The sequence below is a fragment of the Propithecus coquereli genome, unplaced genomic scaffold, assembly GCF_000956105.1.
Source record: "Propithecus coquereli isolate 6110/MARCELLA unplaced genomic scaffold, Pcoq_1.0 Scaffold227, whole genome shotgun sequence".
Lineage (NCBI taxonomy): Eukaryota > Metazoa > Chordata > Mammalia > Primates > Indriidae > Propithecus > Propithecus coquereli.
In genome coordinates, this window is record NW_012147808.1 from 801,831 (window position 1) to 813,117 (window position 11,287).

Here is an 11,287-nt window from a genome sequence, read left to right on the forward strand (position 1 = left end):
GACAAAAGTGCTGAATGGTGCAGGGTCAAGGACAAAAACCCAGCCCCCAGAGAGCTCCCTCTGGGTGGACAAGAGCCATTCATCAAGGCTGTGTGTGTTCATCTAAACACCACTCCATCCAGGTATCTTTCCTCTATTCTGCGTCTCCATCTTGCCCAGTGGATATCATGATGTAGCGTGGCAACTACTTTGCCGATTTTGTAGTCCCGTGTGAATGAATGGATTAAGGTTGGGAGGGAGCTGATAACAGCACAATAAGAGAATTGTTCGAAGACCATGCACCCCCAGTGAATACATAACACTACCTATGAAGAGGGTTGCCAGCTATTCAGCTGTGGTCTCTCAGCTCCAAGGCCTTTCTTCTCCTTGCCCTTTCTACACTCAGCTTTGGGTGCTGCAGCCGGCCCTCTGCAAACACTTTTATCCTTTGCTGGTTGACTCCATGTTCGGCCCTGCCAGTAAGGACACCAAGGGAGACTGGAAGGTTGGAGAAGGGACCTACTACTTCCTGCTGGCTTGCTGGGCTCTGTCGCCATTGCTCCAGCACTGACCCTTCCCAGTGGTGCCCCCAGGAAGCCCGAGCCCCAGCTCTGCTGCCCTAGATTCTGTCTTCCCAACCTCTTCCCTCACTCTCCACTCCCAGAGATGTGACTGCATCCTACAGCTATTCCCTCTGCTGAAACGCCCAGTGTGCTTTCTGTTTTCCCTTCTGAACCCCTAAATGATGCAGAATTCTGCCCAAAAATAAAAGAAAAAAATGAATTGAATCTGAATCTGATCAAATTTCTAGATCCAACCATCAATTTAAGCCGCTAGATTTTGTAGTGACTTATTATGCAGCAACAGACAACTAATATGGGTGTGGTAATAATACTGGAGTGATGGGTTTTTGATGCACAGTGAAATATTTATATAATGTCTATGATTTGCTTCAAAATGATAGGGATGCTGAAAGGAGAGAATGTGATTGAGAGTGAAACAAAATGAGCCATGAGTTGAAAGTTGTTGAAATTGGGGGATGAGTACTGATGTGATTTGAATTTGTCCCCAAAGAGCCTGTACTGGAAACTTCGTCTTCAACGCAACAGTGTTGGAAGCTGGGGCCTAATGAGAGGTGACCGGGCCATGAGGGCTCCACCCTCACGAATGGATTAATGCCACTGTCATGGGAGTGGATTTGCTACAGAAAGGCGAGTTCGGTCCCCTTTCTCTCTTTCTCTCTCTCTCTCTCTCCCCCCCCACCCTCTTACCTTCCACTATGTGATGACGCAGCAAGAAGGCCCTTGTCAGATGCCGGCCCTCAATCTTGACCTTCCCAGCCTACAGAACCGTAAGCCAATACATTTCCGTTCTTTGTAAATTACCCAGTCTCGAGTGTCCTGTTATAGGAGCACAAAACAGACTGAGATAAGTACAATGGGTTCACTATGCTATTCTTTCTAGTTTACATGTTTTTCATTTTTTTAATTAAAATGTTTTCTTTTTAAAAACTTGCTTGAGTCCCGTAGAACCGTCAAAGGAAGAAATTGTGTTATTTGACAAGACTTGTTCTCAGTGAACCCATGCTGGATCCCAAATATGTCTGCTTCCTTTTCCAGGTACAAACCACGTATGTAATACTCCATTTCTACATCTTGCGCGGTAAAAATATGCTGGCTTGTAGTTTCGGAATCCACGTTTCTCCCACTTTTGAGAAGCAGAAGTGTGTACACCATCACCTGTCTTCGGGAACCCTTCCTACTCTGCTACTTCTCAAGGACGAAGAGAACGGCTCAGTGATCTCCCCTGCAAGGTGCTCTCCGGGCCATGAGTTCTCTGCTCAACCTGAAACACAGAGCTCATTTAGAGCAGCCGAGTAAGTGGCTCCATTCCATGTTTGTACTTTCCTTGCCGGTCCAAAGAGAAGGGACAGAAGCAAAACAGGAGACGAGGAATTTTGTTCTGCCCACCGCTGAAAGGTTGTATGCCATCTCCCCCAAGCTCCGTTGGGCCTAAAGCATAAATGTACCAGGAAAATGGGAACCAAAAGAAGGAAAAAAGTAATATGGACAACAGATAATATAAAATTTGAGACAAATTAAATTAAGCAGGGCAAAGAAAGTCATTTGATATTGATAAGAGTTATGATCAATAATGCAATCAGAGTCTGGTCCATGAACATTAATAGACCAGAGAACATAGCATCAAAATATAGTAAACATAAATTCTTAAAAGAGTGAGGACAAATTGATAAAAACTCAATTATCATGTAAAACAAGCATACCCTTCTCAATTCATGGAAGACCAAGAAGGCAAACTTAAAGCAATGAGAGATTCAATCTGTGTCATTAAGAGCTGAATTAGTAGCCATTGAACTGATACACTGTAAACAGAGACTGTTCCTTTTTGTCCAGTGTTTGTGCAACACTTACAAAGTTGATCATATACCAAGCCACAAATAAAACCTCATTCAAAATTATTCAATTCTAAATAGGAAGAAGACAGGCTACATTTTCTGATCAAGTGTAATAAAACTAAACAAATACAAGTTTTTTTAATGAATAAATTTTTTTAAAGTCATTATTTGGAGGGGTTATTTAAAAAAAAAAAAAACACCATTTTAACCCAAGCTGTGGGTCTTTTATTCCAAATTCCATTTTTGCTGTAAAATCCCTTCCTGTTACCCTCTGTGATTTAGAAAGACATAGCTCGCTTTGCCTTCTGATTTCCAGACACTGTCTCTTCACACCCACCATAGTGGGCATTTGGTTTTTTGACCACTCAACATCCATTTTGTGTTCTTTCAGTAATGGTGCTTGATTTCCTTATGGGGAGCCACCCTTCCCCCATTCTCAGTACAGGTAGAGGGCTGTCCCCACCTCCACCGGCAGGCATGTAGTGCCAACCTGATCAATAAAACATTGCATTCCTACCCACAGCAATTAGCTCAGGAATGACCACAGGACCCAATCCAGCAATGAGACATTTGCTAGGACTGCTGGGATTGAACTGGGGAACATGTTAAGTCTAGAACAGTGGCTGCCACCTACCTGGCCATCGTAAGAGAAACTCCTGTGTAAAAGAATGGAGCCAGCACAGACTCCTGTGCTGTGTCCCATGACATCATTTGAGCACCTGGATCAAACCATACCTGAAACAAGATACCTCTAGACTTCAATAAAGTCCCTTTCGGTTTAATCCAGACTAAAGGGGGTTCTCTGTTACTTGCGGTAGAAAAGCTCCTAGCCACACTTGTGTTTTTTTCTTCCCTCTTTGAATTTTCCCCTTTAAGCCTGATGTCTTTAGACACCATTCTTTTTTTAATATTCATTCAATTATTTGGGACTGAACGGTCCAAACTGCATTTTTAAGAACTTCCCAACCCTTTCCTGAGCAGTGTTGCCTCTAGAGTATCATGCCAGGGCTCGTTTGTATCACTCATCGAATATACCTGTCATTCTCGTCTCTTTTCCGAACCTTTCAAATCTCTGTCATTGGAAGGCAACTCTTTCCACCTGTGGACTGACACAAGTAGACTCTTTGCCAGCTACTCTGTTCCTCTGAGAGAAAGAGAGAGAAAGGTGCAGACAGACAGATGCACAGACAGACAGAAAGGTCAGGATCCAAATGGTTGTCAAGCCTACCCTGAGGCAGAAATCCACTGAGTATATATCTTTTCACATTTTATCTTCAGTAACCCCATGAAATAAACATTTAATATTAAAATGCCCATCTTACAGATGAGGACAGCAAGTCACTTACCCAGAATCATTCCAAAGGGAGGAGAAAGAGCCAGAGGTCAAAAGCAAGTCTGCCTGATTCCAAAGCCTTCCCAGTCCTTTTACTTCACCAAACTGCCCCCTCGGGGCTATAGTTTCCGCAGGGGGGAACTCGGGGCACCCCTCCAGACCACGCTCTGAGAAGCAGCCCATGTGGCAGGTAGGAGCTGAGGGAAAGGGTGAGAGGGGGTGACTCCGTTTCCCCAGGGAAGACGAAAGCAGGTTAGGATCCAGAGGCACTCATTTGGCCTCTAGGAGAGCTGTGATTATCCCGTCCCAGACACCTGTCAGCGTTGGGCAAGCTGAGAGGGCACCAAGCCCCCTGGCTGGCACCTACAGAAGCATGGGGAGACCCGGGAGGAGGAGTCACATGTGGCCTCTGCCTGCTCTAACCCTGCCGCTGTGTGTCCCCATGCACCAGAAGGCCTCATAGGACCCAACCAAGAGAGAAACTACCCACTCTGGACAGACGTTGCTCCCTCACCTCCTGTTCCGCCCAGGGAGCTGGAGCCCTCTGCAGGGCGCCCATCCTGGTCTGCAGGGCAGAGCCCACCTTCTGGCCAGTGGCCCCAAACCCAAAGTCCAGCTCCTCACTGTTCTCTGTTTGATTAGGGACTCCAGGAAAAGCACCTGATGTGAGTCACCTGTTGTGGGTAAGGAGAGAGCTGTCGCAGTATATTCTATTTAATGACAATTGAAGTTAGAGCCGACAAAGGAGGGTCTGTTCTGTTAGTCCCAAGAATGCCACTGTCAGCAAAGAGTAACACATCCCAGCGTCCCCTAGGCCGATCCCAAATCCCCTCACCTCCCAAAAGCATGGCATCCAGGCACCCACCGAAAGAACCCTCTCTCATCACTGCAGTAACTACAAAATAACTGCCTTGTATTGGGCACCTGTTATACCAGGCAGTTTACAAGTATTGTCTTTAATGGGAACACCAGTCCCTGTGTGGTAGGTGCTATTGTCCCCATTTCACATATGAAGACATGGAGGCTTAGAGAAGTCAAGGAATCCAAAATCAGTGGCAGAGCTGACCCTCCCCTTCCCAGGATTCCACATCACTACTGGAAAGAAGGTCACAAAATCACTGTCTCTCTCCCCAGCTAGGCCGTGGGAACTGGATATACAAGTATAGTGGAGGGAGGGTGGTCATGCCCTACAAGGCCCTTTATTCACCTGACACTTACTTGTGCAGATGTTTGTCTACCCCACTAGATAGGAGCCCCTTTAAGAGCTGGGTCTGACCCCCTCATATACTCCCACATCCCCGCCCCCCAAAATGTCCCCCTAGGAGACATTTGCTATGTTTGTGGCTTCCCATCATCCTTTGAGGAACTTTTCGTTCGGGAAAATTCCCTCTTAATGAGTTCCATCTCCATGAGAATATTCCAGAACTCAATTCCCAGGCTCCCTTGCAGCTAGGACACAGGCATGTGACCCGGGCTCTGCCAATCAAACACTGCCCTGAGAGCCATCCCTGATCCAGAGCTGAACCCTGTGAGGAAACAGGAACAAGACATCTGTTCTGTGGTCCAGCTTTCAGGGTGGCCATAGTTACAAGGTCAGTTACAAGGTCCTGGCATCCAGCGTGATGGCAGCTGCCACAGCAGCAATAATTCTCCCACTGAGCCAACTCTGTGGCGTGGCTCTCCGAATTTGTCCTGGAAGCCTCGCCCCAAGTCTGTTTCTCCTGCGCTTCCAGTGACCCTTTGAGTTATCGCATACAGTTTAATAAATCGCTTTTCTGCTTAAACTAGCCATCATGGATTCCAATATCTGCAACTCAGGAAATGTTTGGCAAATAAACATTTAAAAATCACCTCTCACACTGGAGTCTGGAAAGGAAGCCCCAGCACACGGCACATCTAAGCCCTTCTCTCTCCGCCTCCTCACTAGGTCCCCGAGTCCCTCAGGAAGCCCCCGGCGGTGCAAGCAGGACGCAGCCCAGGGCGCTGTGGCACCTGGCCCCGTGACTGGCGCATGGTAGGCCCAAGTAAATATTTATCGACTGTTGTATTTTTCCTAACTCTCTTGCATCCCAGAATCCCCTGAGCTGCGTTTTGCAATTCTCATCTATTAAATTCTTTTCATGACCCAAGCACTGGCCAGAGGGTTTTACAGCAATTAGCTCATCTAATCTTCGGAGCATCTTGTAAGGTAGACAATAGCATCAGCGTCTTGCAGATGAGGAAACTGAGGCCTGGAGACATGAGGCAGCCTGTCCATGGTCACAGCCAGGAAGTCGCAGGGTCAGGTTTGTACTCAGGACTGTTTGATCTCAGAAGCTGAACGTCCTGAACCCTTCTCTCTGCTGCACAAAGCGGGGCTGACTTCTGGCGTTAGGAAGTCCAGACATTGGCAGGGGGTGTGGCCAACCCCTGTGAATCCCACTGGAGATTTGGGATTAATGGCCAAGCAGGCTGGAGCCACAGATGCTCCGACTCACAACAGGAAGACATGAAGCTGTTATACTTTTCTTTTTTAAAAAACAAATGTTGAGGACTTTCTGGCCACCTGTGGCTATTGTCTAAGGCCACACAATGGTTTGGACATTCTCCACTGCTAAGGACTTTCCCAGACTCACAAGGGTCTGAGCAAAAATCTTTGTTTTTGCTGGAGGAGCTGGGGCAGGTACCAAGGGGCCCTGATATAGCCTGAATGTTTGTGTCCCCTGAAAATTCATATGTTGAAACCCTAATCCCCAATGTGATGATAGTAGGAGGTAGGGCCTTTGGCAGGTAATTAGGTCACGAAGGCGGAGGCCTCATGAATGGGATTAGTGCCCTTATAACGGGGACCCCAACGGGCTCTCTTGCCCCCTTTCTGCCATATGAAGGTCTAAGATGACAGCCTGCAACCAGAGGAGGGCCCTTCCCAAACCCAACCAACCTGGTCTCCAACTTCCAGCCTCCTGAACTGTGAGAAATAAATTCCTGTTGTTAGTAAGACACGCAATTCACAGAAGTTTGTAAGACCAGCCAACGTGGCCAAAAGAGTCCCTCTCCCAGGCCTTCCCCCACCCCTTCCTCAGCCACCAGCACGAAGCTGGAGCTGTCCGGGAAGACGCGAATAGGGAGTACATCTGTCGGGTAAACCTCACCTGCTCTGACAGAGTGGTGTCCTGGAAGCCTGGGGGACATGAGAGAGGTAAGCTCAGCTAGGCCACGACTGTTCTTCCCCACAACACACGGAACTCACTCACCTGCCTGGGTCTGGGACTCCGACAAGGGACTGTTTGAGAAGGGGCTGAAGATTTATTTGCACAGGGCTTGTTAGTGTGAACCTGCCCCTGCCCTGGAGAGCCGCACACAAGGTGTCAGGAATGTGTGACTTCCGCATGCAAAGGCCAAGGTTAGGGCTAGTTTGAGTCTGGGCCTCCAACTCAGAGTTGGTAAACTGAAGACCAGGGGCTGATCTACCCCCTGCGTTTTTTTCAGCTAGCAAAGTGCTTCCAAAAAAATATTTTTGGATTATTTCCTAGCATCTTAGAATTGGGGGGGTTCACAGTGTAGTGAGGCATAGGGCTTGAAGAGTACAAGACCCTTTAAGAGCAGAAAGTGTAAGTCTATGTAGTCAAATTAAGGATGCATGTACACCATTCCCAGAAGTTCCCTCCTGGATATAGATCCTAGAGAGACTGCCATGCAGATCTATAAGGAGAGTGTGAGGATCTCCATCTGGGGACTGTTTGAGAGGGGACAGGGAGAAGAGGAGATTAGCAGCTATCTAGGCCTTCATTGTAGGAGGATTTTATAGATATAGCAATTAGAAGCAGCAGCCTAGAGGCCCATACAGCAACCTGGATAGGTCTTTAAAAATATAACGCTGAGAGAGAAAAAAAATAGAATGAGGTCTCTAGCACAATACTATTCATGCAAATTAAAATATATGGACATAAAATAATATAGGTTTCATAAAATCATGAAAATAAAAGGAAGTATATCAAGCATATCGAATGCAGGGGAAGAAGCCCAGAAGTGGGGCAAGGAAGTAATAGAGAATCAGCATATCCTGGCCTGGACCAACGATGTGAATGTCAGGAACTGAGGAGGGGAGTAAATCAGTTCTGAGTTTCCTGAGATTGAACTTGAAAATGCCTGGAGGTCCATCACTTAGGGACCAGGGAGAGGGATCAAAGGACTAAGAGAGGACAAAGCCAACATTTCTCTCCATGTGTGGCCAACAGTGGACCCCAGACTCCAGCGGCCAAGCTGTCAAGGACTTTAGGTCTGTTCACTCATTCATTCCTAAATGTAGTACTCATCTCACAGCTATCTCAGGAGGGTTTAATGAGTAAATACACGCAAAGCCCCTGCAACCGTCCCTGGAACAAAATAAGTGCTCAGCAAACATTGACTGTAATTCAGCAAACATCCACCACTGAGCACTCGCCACCTGCCCAGCACATGGGAGCACATGGTTTATTAACCCTGCCCTTGAAAAGCTCACAGCCTAATGGGAAATCAGCAAAGTGACCAGTCTCGGGGCAGCACCATGCAATGGATGGAGGGTGAGTCTGAGTGTGGAGGGTACATACAGGAGCATCAGGGTGACTTGCAGAGTCAACAAGGCTCGCCGGAGGAGGGGATATCAGAGCCACGACCTGAAGAAGGGGCACAGGCTAGCTGAGAGATGCTGCCAGCAACATGCCCCGTGCCAGGGCGTGTCTCCAGCAGGCCTGAGTGCAAGTGTCTGAGGGAGCTCAGGGCAAGCCCTGGGTGCTCTGACCCTACCTATCTTCCATCATAATTTTGCCCTGAAAAGGAAGGGCAGCTCTGCGTTGAAGCCCATCCCCATGTCAGGCCACCCCTACTCCTCCTGGCACTAGGGTTGCCATAGCAACCATTTGAGGCTGCTGAGATTTTTACTAAAGAAGAGGTCCCTTCCAGAGAGAGAGGGAGATGGGAGCAGGGAGGGGAGCTCCCTGGAGGGTGTGATGATTCACCTTGTTCCTTCCCCCAGTGGTAGGGGGATCCCAGTGGGTTCAGAGAAGTGGGAAACTCAGAAAGTTTGAGCAAGATGTCGAGGTACTTCATACCTTGGCACACAGAGAAAATGATAAAATTCGCACAGCACATTGGAGTAAACACATTGGAGGCAATTTGGGAGCATCTACAGGGAGCTTGGTAAAAAAACTATGTTACATTTTCTTTATATCATATAATTTTGATAAGAAAAATAAGTACAAAGTAATAGGGAGAATATTAAATATTGAATATGCATACAACTTCCCAATAAAATCTTTTCAAAAATTTAATGAGAAACTTGAGCTTTCTTCCATGGACACAATTTTTTTTTAATATGTCTTTATGAATAAAATGGCCATATGCAATTCTTGACCAGGGCTTTTTAATGATGATTTCTTCAAATTCTTGAATGTCATTATCAATAGGAAACTTTTGTTCACGCAAGTATATGATATAAAATGTAAGACCATTTTATAACCATTCAAAAATGTATAACACTTGAAATTTTATTAAAAGATTCTAACAGCTCTTCCTTTTATTTCTTTGACAAATGTAATGTTGAAATTTTTTAGGATAATGTGAATAAATTGTGAATACAATCAAACATTTCGTATCAAGTATTTCAAAATAATGATGAAGTTCTAATTTGCAGACTGTGTATGTATTGTTAGAGCTCTCTCTCTCTGCAGCTAACGTGGATGCCACTAAAAGAGTACCTCGCCTGCAAGTGGGCTTAAGTTGCCAGTGAATATAAAGAAGGGATCTGGAACCTTCTACTAGAGCTGCTCCACCGTAGAGACCCCACCCAAATTCCCTGTCACCCCCTTCGTGACAGCCCACATGGGACTGAGACTGTGGACAAGGGGCCTCTCAAAGTGCCCAAGGAGTTCAGAACACGTGGAACATGAACTCCTCAGGTAGTTTGAGGGGCCCCTTGTCCACAGTGGGGAACACAGTATTCCAAAGCTGACTACTGACACAGGTGCTTCTCTCTGAGAGACCGGGATGCCCCAGCCCCATGGGGTCAGATGACCAACCATCCCAGTTTGCCAGGATCTGACAAGTCTCTAAGAATGTGGTTCTTTTGTTGCTAAAACTGGGGAAAATCCCAGGCAACCCAAAATGTGTTAGTCAACCTACACAGCCACGTGAAGGCTGTAAGTATCAGTTCCTCACTACGCATCTGTAACCCACACCTGTAACCCATTTGCTATACAGCTATAACCTATTCATAGCACATACCTGTTGGAAAGTTCTGGGTTACAGCAATGTTTCTCAGACTTTCGTGTGCACATAAATAACCTTTGGATCTTATCAAAAATGAAGATTCTGAACCAATAGGTCTGGGATGGAGCCCAAACTCTGAGTTGATATAGATGCTGCCAGTCTGTAAACCACACTTTGAGTTGCATCCAAATCATACTTTGGATCACAAGGCTGAGGAGACCAGGGATAAGGCTCCATTCCTATGAGAGAAGATTTGCAGCCAACAGCCCCAGAGTAACCAGGAAAAGAGCAGAGTCACTGAAACTCATCCCCACCATTTGAAAATCATCCATCCCCAAAGGCCCACAGATTAGGAGAGTTGTTCTCTGCACAAGGCAAAGGTAGCCAATGGGGACAGATTTCCTGTTGTGCCTCCAGGCCACCTTGAGTTGAGATCAGTTGACATCAGCTGGGCCCTGGAAGGTCATTACATAGACTTTCAGACAGTGGCAAGCTCATCAGGCAAGGTCCCTGACCTCATGGTGTTTCCAGGCTGGCCAATATTTCACACAGCCAAAGCAGTGTGCCTATGTGTTCATTCGTTCTCTTATTCCTTCACTTATTTACCAAATAGTTTCTGAGAACCTACTATGTGCTAGGTAATGGGGAAGAACACCAAGCATGACCCAAATACCCCTGTTTTTGGTAATATGAAATGCTAGATACCTGGAATGACCCTCATATTGAAAACAACTAAAAAATCTGGGCAAAATAATTAGAAGTTTTCTTAAATATAAGATAAGCTGGCAAGAAAAGTAAATAATGCTGAAGGCAAAATATGCAATGAAGGCAGAAACAAGAAAGGTAAGCAGGGGAAACAGCTGATGTTTGCCCAGAGGGCATGTACTGAACTCCGCGAAACAGACCTTTGGTCTTCCCAGTATCCCAGGGCTCAAGGAAGAGCTAACACAGCCCAGCTAACAAAGCCCAGAGTCTTCCCAAGGTGGAAAGTCTGATAGGAGTTTCTCTTGCCAAATAGCTGAGACTCCCAAGGGGCTCACTCTCAGGTTCAGAACTAAAGAGAAATATCAAGAGCCTCTTCCTCATAGGGACTGCAAGGAAAATCGATTGTCTTAAAACTAAGCACTACGTGGAAAATGGAAAAGTAACTAATGAGAACTTGGAACCATCAGTCACTCCTTACACAAGTTTATAACTCAAATTCACACCACGTGAGTGGTCCAAAACACCCCCATAAGCCCAGAATTTAATTTAGAATGCTTGTTGTCAGGTAGTGCCCCCAGGGGCCTGGCAGAAGCAAAAAACAAATATTCTTTGGAAGAACTCTCTACAAT